This window comes from Chiloscyllium punctatum, chromosome 10, assembly GCF_047496795.1.
Source record: "Chiloscyllium punctatum isolate Juve2018m chromosome 10, sChiPun1.3, whole genome shotgun sequence".
Classification (NCBI taxonomy): domain Eukaryota; kingdom Metazoa; phylum Chordata; class Chondrichthyes; order Orectolobiformes; family Hemiscylliidae; genus Chiloscyllium; species Chiloscyllium punctatum.
Window position 1 is genome coordinate 24,633,676 of NC_092748.1, and position 14,148 is coordinate 24,647,823.

The 14,148-nt window shown below is 44.5% G+C and overlaps 1 protein-coding gene across 1 annotated transcript in view; it reads right to left on the reverse strand.

The window, feature by feature from the left end:
• Nucleotides 1-238: 238 nt before the first annotated feature.
• Nucleotides 239-14,148, reverse strand: part of lss (lanosterol synthase (2,3-oxidosqualene-lanosterol cyclase)) — a 122,207-nt gene continuing 108,297 nt past the window's right edge. Inside the window, exon 22 of the mRNA XM_072578721.1 lies at nucleotides 239-260. The gene's annotated coding sequence lies outside the window, so the exon portion shown is untranslated. The remainder of the gene's footprint in view (nucleotides 261-14,148) is intronic.

The following is a 14,148-nucleotide window of genomic DNA, read 5'->3' on the forward strand; positions in this document are numbered from 1 at the left end:
AATGCACCAGTTGTTGGCTAATTAAATGTAAGAAAAGGGAAGCAAATTCACATAAAGAAATTGACAAAGAAAAACAAAATTACACTAGAATAAACTTATTGCTTTGCACCTTTTTGTATTAAAATAGTCACTGGTTTGTTGGTGTGTCTATCATTGAAGGGAGTCCAGATTTGATATATTGTATTATTATACGCCTGTGAAGTCGCTTGGGAGTAACGTTAATGGTGCCACATCAATACAAAGTTGTTGTTGTTATTGGCCTGCAAAAAGAGTGAATATTGAGTTACCTCGTGTCATTGCAGCTGTGTTGGAATGACTAAGATTTGAGTAACAGTTTGCTTTCTGTCCGAGCAATGGTGCACAGTTAGAGGATAGCATGCTACGTAGCTCCTCGTTTTCTTTAAGCAGGGTAATTTGCCGCTTTAATGCTTTGTTCTCTGCTGTCAGCTTCAGATTATCTCGCCGAATCTTGTCTGAATCATCGCACATGATTGCCACTCAGCACTATGTTCAGGAGCTCAGTCACCAAACTGAGATTCACAGCAGAATGGCTCAGAATCCTGGGCAGACACCTTGTGACATCAAAGGACAGGAACAGGTCATAAAGGGGTCTGTGACCCAGGAGAGTGGTGCCTGCTAACACAACCTTCAATCACAGAGTAGCCAATCATCAAAGCTATCTTTGTGAAGACCTTCCAGACAAAATGCAAGACATGTTGATATTCTCTGTGCTTTGTGAGCCCACATGACCTCTCATGTCATGGCAACATCATCACTATTAGCACTACTAGATTTGGAGTGACTGAAATTAGGAAAGGATCTCAGGAGCAACCAAAACATAACTGGGAATCTTTCTCATTCCTGGCTAGATGTGGTGTTGGAGGAACCTGGCAAAGGCCTGTCCCTAATTATCCACACCACTGTTGGTCCTCATCAGGGGATAGATCCATCGGTATTTTTCAGAGATTCCCAAGGACGGAAGGCGTACAGCTTAAGAGGCCCAACAGCACGTCTAAAGTTCTCAACTTGTATACCCTAGTTTTGTTATGCACAGAGAGTTCACCTTTCACCCTCTCTCTGACAATTAATGCTTAATTTGAGGTCAGATAGAATAATTTGGAGAGGGTAATGTGATCTCCTTCAGAATTTGCCTGAGGTATTACCTGTGACTTGGTTGCCATGGGTAACTGGTTCACATGAAAATGTATTGAAAGTCTGGTGAAGGCCTTAACACCTGGACTCTGAGGGGAGAGCATCTCACTCACAGTCAGACACAGGGATTTGGGGAGGAAGCAGGTTTTAAAGAACTATTTTTTCCATTAATCGCCAAGTAGAATGCTGGTGCAGAACCAGCACCAGACCAGGCCCTTCAGCCCATGATTTTGATGCCAAGTTAAACTAATCCTTCTGCCTGCCCATGGTCCATATCCGTCCATTCCTTGCTTATTCATGTGATCATCTAAAGGTGTCCCAAATGCCCCTAACATATCTGCACCCCTGGCAGCGCATCCCTGCTACCTACCACTCTCTACAAGTTAAAAAACTTGCCCCTCACATCTCTTTTGAACTTTCCCGCTCTCACCTTAAATGCATGCCCCCTAGTTTTAGACATTTCAACTCGGGGAGAAAGGTTCTGACAGTCAACCCTATCTATGCATCTCATAATTTTATATCAGCTCTCCCCTCAGCCTCCACCAATCTAGAGAAAAACAACCCCAGTTTGATAAGGTCATACCCTCTAATTCGGTCAGCATCCTGGTAAACCTCTTCTGCACCCTATCCAAAGCCTCCACATCCTTCCTGTAGTGTGGTTTCTAAGTGCAGCCTAACCAAAGTTTTATAAAGCTGCAAGCTCACTTCCTGGCTCTTATACTGTATGCCCTGTCCAATAAAGGCAGACATGCCATGTGCCTTCTATACAACCCTATCTACTTGTGTGGCCACTTTCAGTGAGTTATGGACTTGGACTCCACGATCCCTCTGTTCATCACTGCTCAAACCCTCCAGCCCTGATGACATCCTTGTAAACCTCTTCTGAACCCTTTCAACATCCTTCCTGTTTCAGAGAGACCATATTCGAAAGCAATATTCCAAAAGTGGCCTAACTTACGTTCTGTACAGCCACAGTGTAACCTCCTAATTCCAACCTCAATGCAAGCAATACCAAATGCCTTCTTCACTCTCCTGTCTACCTGTGATTCTACTTCCAAGGAGCTATAAACCTGCACTCCAAGGTCTCTTTGTTCAGCAACACTCCCCGGTACCTTATCATTAAGTGTATATGTCCTGCCCTGATTTGCCCTTCCAAAATGCAGCACCTCACATTTCTCTAAATTAAACTGCATCTGTCACTTCTCAGCTCATCTGATCAAGGTCCCGTTGTTCTCTGAGGTAACCTTCTTCGCTGTCCACTACACCAACAATTTTGCTGTTATCTGCAAACTTACAAACCATACCTCCTATGCTCACATCCAAATCATTTATATAAATGATGAAAAGCAGTAGGCCCAGCACCAATCCTTGTGGCACACCAATGGTCACAGGCCTCCAGTCTGAAAAGCAACCCTCCACCACCACCCTCTCTCTCCTACCTTCCAGCCAGTTCTGTATCCAAATGGCTAGATTTCCCTGTATTTCATGTGATCTCATCTTAGTAACTAGTCTACCATGCAGAACCTTGTTGAATGCCTTACTGAAGTCCATATAGATCATGTCGACTGCTCTGCCTTCATCAATCCTCTTCATTACTTCTTCAAAAAACTCAAGTTACTGAGACACGATTTCCCATGCATAAAGCCATGCTGACTATCCCTAATCAGTCTTTGCCTTTCCAAATACATGTACAACCTCCAACATGATTCCCTCCAACAACCTGCCCACTAGTAATGTCAGGCTGACCGGTCTATAGTTCCCTGGCTTTTCCTTATCACTTTTCTTAAATAGTGGCACCATATTAGCCACCTCCAGTTTTCTGGCACCTCTCCTGTGACTATTGATGATACAAATATCTCAGCAAGAGCCCCAGCAATCACTTCCCTAGCTTCCCACAGAGATCAAATCCCAGGGATTTATTTACCTTTATGCATTTTAAGACATCCCGCTCTTCTTCCTCTGTAATATGGACATTTTTCAAGATGTTGTTGTTTATTTCCCCAAGTTCTCTAGCTTCCATATTCATCTCCATAGTAAGCACTGATTCAAAATACTCATTTAATATCTCCCCCGTCTCCTGCTGTTCCACACATAGGTGGCCTTGCTGATCTTTAAGAGGTTCTGGATTAGTGGTGCTGGAAGAGCACAGCAGTTCAGGCAGCATCCAAGTAGCTTCGAAATCGACGTTTCGGGCAAAAGCCCTTCATCAGGAATAAAGGCAATGAGCCTGAAGCGTGGAGAGATAAGGTAGAGGAGGGTGGGGGTGGGGAGAAAGTAGCATAGAGTACAATGGGTGAGTGGGGGAGGGGATGAAGGTGATAGGTCAGGGAGGAGAGGGTGGAGTGGATAGGTGGAAAAGAGGATAGGCAGGTAGAACAAGTCCGGACAGGTCATGGGGACAGTTACTGAGCTGGAAGTTTAGCCTGCCTATCTCCTTTTCCACCTATCCACTCCACCCTCTCCTCCCTGACCTATCACCTTCATCCCCTCCCCCACTCACCCATTGTACTCTATGCTACTTTCTCCCCACCCCCACCCTCCTCTAGCTTATCTCTCCACGCTTTCAGGCTCACTGCCTTTATTCCTGATGAAACGTCGATTTCGAAGCTACTTGGATGCTGCCTGAACTGCTGTGCTCTTCCAGCACCACTAATCCAGAATCTGGTTCCCAGCATCTGCAGTCATTGTTTTTACCTCGTTGATCTTTAAGGGGCTCTATTCTTTGCCTTGCCTTTTGTCTTTAATGTATTTGTAGAATTCCTTTGGATTCTCCTTAACTTTATTTGGCAAAGCTATCTCATGTCCCCTTTTTACCCTCCTGATTCCTTTCTTAAGTATACTCCTTTTACCTTTGTATTTTTTTTGTGGGGGGGGGGGGTTCACCCGATCCCTGCTGTCTCTATCTGACATATGCTTCCTTCTTTCTCTTGACCGATGTTTGGATGCTGTTGATTTTAGACTGATGGACAGGAGAGGTCATTCGGCCCAATTTGTCCATATCAGTCGACAAAGGTCTGACTACATTAATCCCAGTTTCTAGCTTCTGGCCCACACAAGTCCACAGCGACCCTCTGAAGAGCAACCCACCCAGACCCATTCCCCTACATTTACCCCTTCACCTAACACTACGGGTAATTTAGCATGGCCAGTTCACCTAACCTGCATATTTTTGGACTGTGGGAGGAAACCAGACATGGGGAGAATGTGCAAACTCCACACAGAGAGTTGCCTGAGGCGGGAATTGAACCCGGGTCTCTGGCACTGTGAGGCAGCAGTGCTAACCACTGTGCCACTGTGCTACCCACTTTGGGTGAGGATAGGGCAATTGATGGATTTCAGAAAAGCTTTTAACAAGGTCTCACATGGGAAATGGACAAAGAATGACAAAGCTTATGGGATCCAGGGCAACTTGATTCCAAAATTGGTTTAGCGAGAGGAGACAGAGGGTGTGTCCAGTGGTGTTTAACAGGGATCAGTGCTGGATCCCTTATTGTTTGTGATATTCATAAACGTGGGGGATGACAATGTGAGGAAATGATAAGAAAGTTTGTGAATGACACAGATTGGCCAGGTGGTTGACAATGATAAGGAAGATGTTCAGGTTACAGGAAGATATAAATGGATTGATCAGATTGGCAGATCAATGCTAGATGGAATGTAGCCCTGATAAAGGTGAGGTTATGCACTTGGAAGAAGTAACAGAACAAAGGAGTACTCAATGAATGGTAAGACACTAGGGAGCTTGTCTGCAGAACCCGAAGGATGGGTAATCAAGAAAGCATATAGGACACTGGCCTTATCAGTAATGGCATAGATGACAAGAGCTGAGAGGTTATGTTGGAGCTACACAGACTTTGATGTGGCCACAGCTGGAGCACTGTGTGCAGTTCTGGTCACCACACAATAGGAAGGATTTGATTGCACTGGAGGAGGTGCACAGGAGAGTCACCAGAATGTTGCCTGGGATGGAGCATTCCAGCTATGAAGAGAAACTCAATCAGCTTTGGTTGTTTCCTTTAGAGCAGAGAAGGTTGAGGGGGGATCTCTTTGAGGTGCGCAAGATTATAAAGGGCATGGACAGGGTGAATAGAAACCAGTTGTTTCCTTTAATTGAAGGGTCTAGAACAAAGTGGCATTATTTTAAAGTGAAGTTTACAAGGGATTTGAGGAAAAACATCATTATCCATAGGGTGATGGAGGCCTGGAATTCATTGCCTGGGATGATAATTGATGTGGCCAACCACACAACCTTTAGAAAAACACTCAAGGTGTTAAAAGATTCAAAACAATGGGCCTAGTGTGGAAAAGTGGGACGGGTGTAGATAGGAGAATATTTTTGGCAATGCATACTTGATGGGCCACAGGGCCTTTTCTGTATGGGGTGATTCCATGATTCCGCTCCTCCTGTTTCTCTCTCCCATCTTTTTCTCCCTCTTCTGTTTCTCTCTCGCTTGCCTCTCTCTATCTCTTTCCTTTGTCTCCCTATTGTTCTCTTGTCCTCTATGCCTCTTTCTCACTGTCACTCACTCTCTCTCTCTCTTTCCCTCATCCCTATCTCCTGGCTCTTTTCTCTATCTCTCCTCCATGTGTGACTCTTTCTTCTGTTCCCCTCTGTCTTTTTGCATCTGTTTGTCTTCTCTCTCTCCCCTCCAGTCTTTCTCTCTCTCTCTCTATGTCTCTTTCTCTCTCTGCTCCCTTCCTTTCTCTGCCTCCTTTCCCTGTCTTGGGCAACCCACACATTCCAAGTATGAGTCTCGTAATCGTCTCTCAATTGTCTCCAATGCATTTACATTATTACTTAAGTCAGGATACCAAAACGATATACAGCCCTCCAGACCCAGTCTCCCCTACCAATGTCCTGTATAACTGTATTCCTGCATACAACTCCACTGACAGTAAAACAATGTTCATTTAGCCTTCCTGATGACCTGCTGTACCTGCATTCTAACCTTTCGTCACTCGTGCAAGGACATCCAGATCTCAGAAATCTCTCAATATTTAGATAATATTCTTATTTCTCATTCTCTCTGTCAAAATGGACAATTGCCATTATTGTACTCTATTTTCCACATATTTGCTCACTCATTTAACTTATTTATATCCCCTTGCACCCTCCTTATCCCCTTGATTGTGTGTGTTTGGCCATTGCATGACAGAATATGGACTAATACACGGCAGTTCAGGTTTGAGTAGAATTGATGTTACTTGTGCTGTGTTGTTAGGTGTCTTCATCTTTACTTTATTCCCCTTTCCTTCTGGTCAAACCTGCAAAGTAATGATAGAAGCCAGAATTTCCAATAGGAAGACCATATTGGATTTGATGCTAGGCAACAAGCTAGGTCAGGTGTCAGATCTCTCGGTGGGAGAGCATTTCAGTGACAGTGACCACAACTGCCTCATCTTTACCAAAGCTATCAAGAGGGATAGGAACAGACAGTATGGGAAGGTAGATAACTGGGGGAGGGGAAGTATACTGCTGTGGAGTATAAATTGGGAGCAATTATTCTACAGAAAATGCACAACACAAATATGGAGGCTGTTTAAGGAGCACTTGTTGCAAGTGTTAGATAATTTTGTCTCACTGAGAGGGGCAAGGAATAGTAAGGTGAAGGAGCCTTGGAAGACAAGAACAGAGGAGCTCCTTATCAAAAGGAACAAGGAAGATTACTTAAGGTTGAGGAAGCAAGGATCTGGCACAGCTTTAGAGGATTATGGGGTAGCTAGGAAAGAACTCAAAAATGGACTGAGGAGAGCTAGGAGGGGGCATGAAAAAGCCTTGGTAGGAAGGATTAGGGAAAACCAAAGGTGTTCCAGACATACGTGAGGAATAAGAAGATGATCAGAGAGAGGGTAGGGCCGATCAGGGATAGGGGAGAGAACATGTACCTGGAGTCTGAAGAGGTTGGGGAGGCCCTAAATGAGTTTTTTGCTTCAGTATTCACTGGAGAGAGGGACCTTGTTGATAGTGAGAACACAGTGGACCAGGTTAACAGGCTTAAACAAGCAAGTGGATGTGCTGGAAATTCTGGGAAGCATTAAGACAGATAAGTCCCCAGGACCGGATCAGATATATCCAAGGTAACTATGGGAAGCGAGGAATGAGATTGCTGCACCTCTGGCAATGATCTTTGCATCCTCACTCTCCAGGGAGTAGTACCAGATAATTGGAGGGAGGCGAATGCTGTTCTTCTGTTCAAGAAAGGGAATAGGGAAATCCCTGGGAAATTCTGACCTGTCAGTCTTACATCTATGATAAGCAAGGTACTGGAAAGGAGTCTGAGAGATAGGATTTATAATTATTTGGAAAAACATAGTTTGATTAAAGATAGTCAGCATGGCTTTGTGAGGAGTAGGTCATGCCTCACAAGCCTTATTGAGTTCTTTGGACATCTGACAAGACAAGTTGATGAAGATCGAGCAGTGGATGTGGTGAATATGGATTTTAGTAAAGCATTTGATAAGGTTCCCCATGGTACGCTCATTCAGAAAGTTAGGAGGTATGGGATACAGGGAAATTTGGCTGTCTGGATACAGAATTGGCTGGATGAAAGAGGACAGCAAGTGGTAGTGGATGGAAAGTATTCCGCCTGGAGGTCAGTGACCAGTCGTGTCCCACAGGGATCTGTTCTTGGGCCTCTGCTGTTTGCAAGTTTTATTAAATGAAGAAATAGAAGGATGGGTTGGTAAGTTTGCTAATGACACTAAGGTCAGTGGTGTTGTAGATAGTGTTGAGGACTGTTGCAGGCTACAACAAGGCATTGACAGGATCCAGAGCTGGGCTGAGAAGTGGCAGATAGAGTTCAATCTGGATAAATGCGAAGTGATTCATTTTGGAAGGTCAAATTTGAATGCTGAATACAGTGTTAAGGGCAGGATTCTTGGCAATGTGGAGGAACAGTGGGATCTTGGGGTCCTCATCCATAGATCATTCAAAGTTGCCACTCAAGTTGATAAGGTTGTTAACAGGGTGTATGGTGTCTTGGCTTTCATTAACAGGGGGGATTGAGTTTAAGAGCCGCAAAGTTTTTCTGCAGTTCTATAAAACCCTGGTTAGACTACACTTAGAATATTGTGTCCAGTTCTGGTCACCTCATTATAGGAAGGATGCAGATGCTTTAGAGAAGGTGCAGAGGACATTTACCAGGGTGCTGCCTGAATTGGAGGGCATGTCTTATGAAGAGAGGTTGAGTGAGCTAGGGCTTTTCACACTGGAGAGAAGGAGGAAGAGAGGTGACTTGATAGAGAGGTACAAGGTAATGAGAGGCATAGATAGAGTAAATAGCCAGAGATGTTTCCCCAGGGCAGAAATGGCTCTCACGGGGGGTCATAATTTGAAGGTGATTGGAGGAAGGTGTAGGGGAGATGTCAGAGGTAGGTTCTTTACACAGAGTGTGGTGGGTGCATGGAATGCACTGTCAGCAGTGGTAGTAGAGTCAGAGACATTAGGGACATTTAGGTGACTGCTGGACAAGCACATGGACGGTAGTAAATTGAGGGGTGTGTAGTTTAGGTTGACCTTAGATTAAAATAAATGCTCAGCACAACATCATGGACTGAAGGGCCTGTAGTGTGTTGTACTGTCCTATGTTCTAAAGACAGTTGTCCCTGCCATGTATGGTGGAGGAGCTCGTTGGGACATGGAAGACAGATCGTAGAACATAGAAGAATACAACACAGGAGTAGGCCCTTCAGCCCATCAGGTCTGTGCTGACAATGATGCTCATCCAAACTAATCCCATCTGCTTCTACATGGTTCCTATCCCACTATTGGGATTCCCGCCTCAGGCGACTGACTGTGTGGAGTTTGCACATTCTCCCCGTGTCTGCGTGGGTTTCCTCCGGGTGCTCCGGTTTCCTCCCACCGTCCAAAGATGTGCAGGTCAGGTGAATTGGCCATGCTAAATTGCCAGTAGTGTTAGGTAAGGGGTAGATGTAGGGGTATGGGTGGGTTGCGCTTCGGCGGGGCGGTGTGGACTTGTTGGGCCGAAGGGCCTGTTTCCACACTGTAAGTAATCTAATCTAATCTATTGTCTGCTTGTTCATATCTCTGTCTAAATGCCTCTTAAATATTGCCCTCATATCTGCTTCTGTCACCTCCCTGGCAGCACATTCCTGGCATAGAACATTGCAGCGCAGTACAGGCCCTTCGGCCCTCAATGTTGTGCCGACCTGTGAAACCAATCTGAAGTCCATCTAACCTACACTATTCCATTCTCGTCCATATGCCTACCCAATGACCATTTAAATGCCCTTAAAGTTGGCGAGGCTACTACTATTGCAAGTAGTGCGTTCCACGCCCCTACTAGTCTCTAAGTAAAGAAACTACCTCTGATATCTGTCCTAATCTATCACCCAAATTAAAGCTAAGTCCCCTCATGCTGGCCATCACCATCAAAGAACAAGGGCTGTCACTGTCCAACCTATCTAACCCTCTGATTATCATATATGCCTCAATTAAGTCACTCTCAACCTTTTTCTCTCTAACAAAAACCTCAAATCCCTCAGACTTTCCTTGTAAGACCTTCCCTCCATACCAGTGATCATCCTAGTAACTACTACCCTCTTTCCTCACACATCTCCATTAAACATTTCTCCTCTCACCTTAACTTATGCCCCCAAGTATTTAGCATTTCTACCCTGAGAAAGAAACTCTGACCATCCCCATACCTCTCATAATTTTATATACTTGTATGCTGCACAATCCAAAGATGTGCATGTTAGGTGAATTGGCTATGCTAAATTGCCCATAGTGTTCAGGGATGTGTAGGTTAAGTGCATTAGTCAGGGGTATGTATAGGATAATAGGGTAGAAGAATGCATCTGGTTGGGTTACTCTTTGGAGGGTTGGTGTGGCCTAGTTGGGCCGAAGGGCCTGTTTCCACACTGTAGGGATTCTATGATAAAAGGGTGACTTGGTGATAGCATACGGACCTTTATGGAGTTATTTCTTTGGTGGTGAGAGAAAAATATGCAGCTGAAGAGATTTCCTTGCAACAGTTGTCTTTGAGTTAGGATAAGCGTGTCTGGTGTCATACTGCTATGTGGGAAGCTGGATCTGTTTGATCCTGCTGTCAAAGACTGGGCTCAGTATGTGGAAGGAATGTGTTATTTCTTTACGGCGGCATAGTGGTACAGTGGTTAGCACTGCTGCCTCACAGTGCCAGAGTCCCGGGTTCAATTCCCGCCTCAGGCGACTGTGTGGAGTTTGCACATTCTCCCTGTTTCTCTGTGGGTTTTCTCCTGGTTCCTCCCACAGTCCAAGAAATTGCTTGTAGTGTTAGGTGAAGGGGTAAATGTAGGAGAATGGGTCTGGGTGGATTGCTCTTCAGAGGGTCAGTGTGGATTTGTTGGCCTGAAGGGCCTGTTTCCACACTGTAAGTAATCTAATCAGGTTGCCCCTTATACCTGCGATGCTCTTGTAAAAACAATCCAAGTTGTCTAACCTCTCCTTATAGCTAAATATACTCAATCCAGGCAACATCCTGATGAATCTCTTTAGCATGCTTTCCAAAGCTTTCACATCTGTCCCATAATGTGGTGCCCAGAATTGTGCATGGTACTCCAAATGTGGCCTGATCGAAATCTTATAAAGCTAAAACATGACACGCTAACTTTTATACTCAATGCCTCAACTGATGAAGGCAAGCATATCATATAGCTTCTTTACCTTGTGTTGTCACTTTCAAGTAGCAATGGACTTGGACTCCAAGATCTCTCTGCATATCAATGCTAATGGTACTGCCAGTTACTGTGTACTTTCCTCTTGTGAAATGCCTTCCAGAGTCGAGAAAAGCACAGCAGATCAGGCAGCATCAGGACTGAGCTGATGATGGGCTTATGCCCGAAACGTTGATTCTCCTGCTCCTTGGATGCTACCTGACCTGCTGTGCTTTTCCAGAATCACACCCTCGACTCTGATCTCCAGCATCTGCAGTCCTCACTTTCTCCTGAAATGCCTTCTAACTGATTTCCACTCACCCCCACGTCCACCACCACAGGGCAGAGATAAGGAGGGATGGTCACAAAGTGATCAGTCCTTGAGGGCTTCTGCTGCTTTGAGCCTTCACTACCTACCATGAGCTTCCTTTCTTATCCAATCCTGTGCCTCTCCTGATCTAGCGATCTCTGCATTTGCTGGTTTCACCCTTCTCATTTATGGCAACGAGTTGCCTGTCCAGCCCCTCCCACAACTGTGTCCCTGTGATATCAAAGATATCATCCTTCCTTATTGCAGTAATTGGTTCTTTGACCATTATTGTGACACCAGCTATGCTTTTACAATGCTCCTTGCATCACCAGATGATTCTGTATCCTGGAATATCAAGCTGCCTGTCCAGCCCCTCCCACAACTGTGTCTCTGTGATATCAAAGATACCTATCTCTATGTTAACCAGCACCCTCAACTGACCCTTTTGAATGTCTTCCACTGCTCTGATGTGGATTTTTCGGTATCTATTTCCAGTCCATTTTGACCAGTTTCTGTCTTATCATATTAAAATCACACCCACTCAATTCAGAACCTTTACTTCTGTTCCAACTTTGTCCTTTTCTGTAATTACGTTAAATCTTATGAATTATGGTCACAATCACTAAAATGCTCTCCCACTTCTACCACTTGCCTGGTTTTGTTCACCAAAATTAGGTCCAGCACTACCCCCTATCTTGTCGGGTTTTCTCGATGCTGACTTTACAAAGCTTTCCTGAACACATTTTAAGAGGTGCACACCCTCACTTTGTTTTTTACACTTTGTTTGTCCCAGTTATTATTGGTAAAATTGAAATCCCCACTATTATTACCCTATCATTTTTACATTTCCCTGATATATGCTCATATACCTGCCCTTCATGCTGACGGTTTGGAGGTCCAAAGTATACCTCCAACAATGTGATCGCCCCCTTTTGTTTCAAATTCTACACACATGACCTCAATTTGGACACCACCTTGGTTATCATCCTTCCTTATTGCAGTAATTGGTTCTTTGACCATTATTGTGACACCAGCTATGCTTTTACAGTGCTCCTTGCCTCACCAGATGATTCTGTATCCTGGAATATCAAGCTGCCTGTCCAGCCCCTCCTATAACTATGTCTCTGTGATATCAAAGATACCTATCTCTCTATGTTAACCAGCACCCTCAACTCATCTGCTTTATTGCGGTGAGTCCTTACATTTGTGGTCAGGTGGCCAGCAAGACAAATGGCTACAAGACTGGTTAACAGCTACAATCACGCATGCTGGAAACTTTGGTCAAGCTAGTTTAAACTCTGACCTAGGTTAAACTGCAGCCAGGACATATTGTGACCTGTCCTTTAAGCTGTGACTTGCAGTTTCCTGGTTATGTTGACCAAATAAGGGAGTTGCCATGGGACATAATGACACCACTATCACCTTATATGGAGAATGGAATGTGACTGTTTATGACTCAGTTTAAGCATTTGGGAGTTGTTTATCAATGTCTAAATTTCTAAAGCTTCCCACATATTGCAGCCCATGTAACCCATGGGACTGAGCTCCATAGAACATTTCAGCGCAGTACAGGCCCTTGGGCCCTTGATGTTGTGCCGATCTGTGAGACCAATCTGAAGCTCATCTAACCTACAAACTCCATTTTCATCCATATGTTTATGCAATAACTATTTAAATGCCCTTAAAGTTGTTGAACCTACTACTGTTGCAGACAGTGCGTTCCACATCCCTACTACTCTGAGTAAAGAAACTACCTCTGACACCTGTCCTATTTCTGTCACCCCTCAATTTAAAGCTATGCCCCCTTGTGCTAGCCATCACCATCTGAGGAAAAAGGCTCTCACTGTCCATCCTATCTAACCCTCTGATTATCTTATATGTCTCAATTAAGTCACGTCTCAACCTCCTTCTCTCTAATGAAAACAGCTTCAAGTCCCAAAGCCTTTTCTCGAAATTCTTTCCCTCCATACCAGTAACATCCTAGTAAATCTCCTCTGAACCCTTTCCAAAGCTTGCACATCCTTGCGAAAATGCTGTGACCAAAACTGTACACAATACTCCAAATGTGGCCGCACCAGAGTTTTGTACAGCTGCAGCATGACCTCGTGGCTCTGAAACGCAATCCCTCTACCCATAAAAGCTAACACACCGTATGCCTTCTTAACAATCCTATCAACCTGGGTGGCAACTTTCAGGGATCGATGTACATGAACACGAAGATCTGTCTGCTCATCTACATTATGAAGAATCTTATCGTTAGCCCAGTGCTCTTTATTCCTGTTGTTCCTTCCAAAGTGACTCACCTCACACCTTTCCACATTAAACTCCATTTGCCACCTCTCAGCCCAGCTCTGCAGCTTATGTATGTCCCTCTCTAACCTGCAAAATCCTTTGGCATGATGCACAACTCCATCGACCTTAGTGACATCCGCAAATTTACTGACCCATCCCAATATGCCCTCTTCCAGGTCATTTATAAAAATGACAAAAAGCAGTGGCCCCAAAACAGATCCTTGCGGTACACCACTGAACTCCAGGATGAATATTTCCCATCAACCACCACCCTCTGTCTTCTTTCAGCTAGCCAATTTCTGAACCAAACCGCCAAATCACCCTCAATCTCATGCATCCGTATTTTGTGCATAGCCTACCATGAGAACAAGAACAGTCACAGCATCTCCATTATCTGTGTTTCCCTCACCTTGGTATCAGTGTAGTCCCTCTGCTGTTCTCAAATCCCTGTCACCATATACAGTCATGCCAGAATTCAGTACAGTATTCCCATTGGGTGTCACACCACCAACATAGGAAGGTATCATGGTAACATCCTAACTTGTGCACTTGGTAATTCTGTTCAGCATAAACGAGCTGTAAATCTCAATCTATTATGTCACCATACCATTATCAGTCACCACACAAGACCCAAAATCGCTTCTCACCCTTGGGCACTATACATGTCCTCACGTATCTATCAAATTTCACTTGGTCTTGCTTTGTGTGATATCCTAATCTTGCAGAAGCAAGGTAGT